The sequence below is a fragment of the Cricetulus griseus genome (assembly GCF_003668045.3).
Source record: "Cricetulus griseus strain 17A/GY chromosome 1 unlocalized genomic scaffold, alternate assembly CriGri-PICRH-1.0 chr1_0, whole genome shotgun sequence".
In the NCBI taxonomy this organism is placed as follows: domain Eukaryota; kingdom Metazoa; phylum Chordata; class Mammalia; order Rodentia; family Cricetidae; genus Cricetulus; species Cricetulus griseus.
In genome coordinates, this window is record NW_023276806.1 from 104,045,300 (window position 1) to 104,049,305 (window position 4,006).

Consider the following 4,006-nt stretch of genomic DNA (forward strand, 5'->3'; position numbering starts at 1 on the left):
TTCTGTTTCTTTCCTCTTTGCTATTATTGTCTTTGTTGTCTAGATTTCTAGAAGCTGGTGTGCCTTCTGTTCTAGTAGGGAGTCTCTTTCTAAATGGGAACCTGGTGTTAAGTTCAGCAACTGGTCTCCTGTGACAATTCATTCAAAGGTACTTTTCACTTTCTCTTCTAATAGGTTCAGTGAGGCTAGATTTATGTTGAGGTCTTTGATCCATTTGGACTTAAGTTTTATGCATGGTGATATCTGCAGTCTTCTACATGTCAGCATCCCATTATGGCAGCACCATTTGCTGAAGATGCTTTCCATTTTCCATTGTATATTTTTAGCTTCTTTGTCAAAAATCAGGTGTTCCTAGGTGTTTGGATTGATATCAGTATCTTAGATTCAATTCTACCTGTCTGTTTTTGTGCCAATATCAAGCTATTTTCATTACTATAACTCTAATAATAGAGCTGGAAGTCAAGGATGTTAATGACTCATGCTTTGGGATGACCCTTTATTGTACAGGATTGTTTTGGCCATGCTGGATTTTTTGTTTTCCTACATAAAGTTGAGTATTGTTCTCTCAAGGTCTGTGATGAATTGTGTTGGGGATTGCATTGAATATGTAGATTTTTTTTGGTAAAATTACCATTTTTACTATGTTGATCCTACCTATTCATGTATATTCTCATTCTTAATTCAAAGTTATTTGCATATGTATTGAAAACATTTCTGGCTCATCCATTTTCAAATATCAACATAACGTTTTGAAACTAAAAGTTCTATATTTTTGATGCATTTGTGCATGAAATAACATTGTATTATATATCTTTCATATATATATTAAAACTTATTGACAACCCCCTAAACTTGTGTATGCATATGCAAAGTCTACATATATGGCACAATTTAATTACATGTATTATCATATTTGCTTTCTTTTCTACCTTTAGATACATTGGGTACAAAAGTAAATTATTTCCTTTCAAAATAAATTGTCAAAATTTCATTGACTTTTAAATTTATGAATTTAATAAATTATGACACATATTATTATAACTGTTTTAATTTAATATTTGTGTATAATACTCACTTTATTCCAGAGCAAGTTGTTAATCAAGTATTGTGAGATCTATTGGAATTAAACATACAAAAAATCCACCTCATTTTCTTCCTGTGTTTGTTATATATCCTATTTAATTCTGAAAGTCTCTCCCACTTTCTGAGAAATGGTAAAATTTGTGACATGGTTTTGAATATACCTAAGACTTCTTTAAGGTTGATGAAGTTCATGTTTCATTTTCTGAATAGATGTAAGTAGTTTCAGAGAACTTTGAAATAATTCTATTTATATTTAAGTAATGAATCAATTTATAGCTTATGATGTATATTACTAAAAATAAGTTAATAACATAGAGCTAATTTTTTACTGTTTGTAGTCTAGTTATTTTAATTATATATTTAATTTATTTCTTGAGATCAGTATGTACATCAGTCTCTTCTGACTGATGAATATTTGTGTAGTTCCTGTGCAGGGAAGCTTAGTAGCTGTGACTCCATGTGTATCCTCACTGTGTCATGGAGGCTTGCTTACAGTTTGAGGGGGTTAGTCCATTATCATCAATGAAAGAAGCCAGGCAGCATACAAGCACCACATTGCGCACCAGCTAGGGGTTTATATCCTGGTCAGAAATGACAAGTTAAGTAAGATTTAGTCTGGTATTGGCCTTGATCTGGGCTTTTGTGGCACAACTCTGCCCCCAATAATACTCCTCCTACAACAAGATCATACATCCTAATCCTTCTGAAACAGTCATATCAACTGGAAACAAAAGTTCAAATACATTAACCTATATTGAAATCACCACCGTTTCTAACATCAACTATCTAGTAATAAGACAACTTCCAAAATAACATTCCATGTCACAGGGTTTTGTGAGATGGACTAGGTGAACTTGAGATAACTTTTGCTTTCCATTATGTGAATTGAAATGATTACATTTAAGATCAAATAAAGGGTCTTGTTAGCAACTGTCTTATAGTAGATAAGTAGTTTTTCAAAGGAAGACAGTGGCCATCTGTTCTCTTTTCCACTGAGAATAAAATGAAGGTGAGAGAAACTTCTGTTTGAGAAAGGGAGAGACAGGTTAAATGTTAGAAAAAAAAAAGTCTTATTGACACTGAGGTTTGTTTAAACACAAAAACTCCAATATCTAGGGAATATATGTGATCTATTCCTCTGAACATCAGTAAGAATAAGGTAGGAAACCATCTGTGTTAGTGTTTCAGTCTGCAGGCCTGCCTGAAAGCATAGTACTGGTTTCAACACTCTCTAGAGAAATCTTTCATTTTATAAAGATATGCACAAACTAGAAATGGAAAACGATTTTTTAAAATGTACAGAACAGGCTTCTCTTTAAAAAGAACATCTGGTGGCCCGCAGGCCGAGAAGGCAACATTAGTAGCTTCCTTCTCTGCCCTCTTCCCTGGGGGCCAGATGTTGGGGCTCAGCCACCTAGAGACTGAGCTCTGCCATGACCTGCTCGGCCTGCTGGACAACGACGAGATCATGGCCCTGTGAGACACCATCAGGCTGCCTGGTGCAGCCTGTGGACCGCCAAGTATGCCAAAGGTCATTGGGAAAACAGTCACCTAACCTGAAGGAGGCTGCAGAACCAGTTACAAAGACAGAGGATATCCAGCTCTTTCAACAGCAGGCAAAAGAAGATAAAGAGGCTGAGAAGGTTGATTTCCGTAGCTTAGGAAAAGAGTTCTGTCAGTGGTTCTTCGAACTTCTTAATTCTCAGAATCCTTTTCTGGGACCACCTCAAGACGAATGGTGTCCACAGAACTTCTGGAATGATATCAAGCTTAGGTTTTAGTATAGTACCTCAGAAGAAAACGTGATAGACTACCATGGAGCAGAAATTGTGAGCCTTCGTTTTATGTCATTAGTGAAAGAGGAATTACTTTTTCTCAGTCCCAACCTCGACTCTCAGGGACTAAAATGTGATTCTTCTCCTCATGGATTAGTTATGATGGGAGTTGCAGGTACTGTCCACAGAGGAAATACTTGTTTGGGCATCTGTGAACAAATTTTTGGACTTATCGTAGCACTTTTGTGGAAAATACTTGGAAAATCAAATTTATCAACCTGAGAATTATTGGCCACAGCTCCCTGTCTCCTGGAACATTACTGAAACCAGCTGTTACATTTGAACAGAGTGACCTCTGTTTTATAATGTAATCACTTTGTGTTGTGTAATAACCCTGAAGTAAGACCTAATGTAAGGCAGGCATTAGATAGTGGGACTGGAGGCCAGGTTTTATGTAGTGGAGATGAGACCATGTTGAACAAAAAGGAACTGAACTTGCCTAACCCTATAAAGCACTGAGCTCTGACGGTCAGCCTGAGGTAGCTGCAGAAACTGCCCAGCACAACACTAATCATCTGTCAGCAATTGCAGATGTGAGGATTGAGATATTTTAGATGAAATAACCTTTGGACTACAGACTAATGTGAATACTTGCCTATTTCTACCCTAGTTACAACAAATGTTCTGAGAATTTATTGTGGTCCATCAAATAAATCCCACTTAAGATGTTGTAGATAAAAAAAAGGAATATAAAAAAAGAACATCTGAGTAGACTATAGCATCTCAATTTTTAAAATAATTATTATTATGGGCTTTTAAACATGATAAAATATTATATTCTGAGATGAATATGTTTGCTCAGAAGAAAACAAAGAAGACAAAACTTTGAAGACAAAGTTTCTTGGCGCAGGAATTCAAGACATTCATGAGAATATAATGAGGTATTTGTTTCAAAAATCACTTAATGAATTCATTGTTTCTTAATCTTTTAAAGACTTTGTTTTCTTTTAAGATTTAGACTACATATTACTCTTGTTAATTGGTGATTATCATATATGCTGCAGTTTGTCCTTATTTAATAAGCTATAATAAATTATAATTTGAATGTAATAAAATCTTAAATGTATGTCAATGCATCAAATATCTGA

At 35.0% G+C, this 4,006-nt stretch overlaps 1 pseudogene; it reads left to right on the forward strand.

The window, feature by feature from the left end:
* Window positions 1-2,479: 2,479 nt before the first annotated feature.
* LOC100757653 lies at window positions 2,480-3,377 on the forward strand (annotated as a pseudogene).
* The last annotated feature ends 629 nt before the right edge of the window (window positions 3,378-4,006 follow it).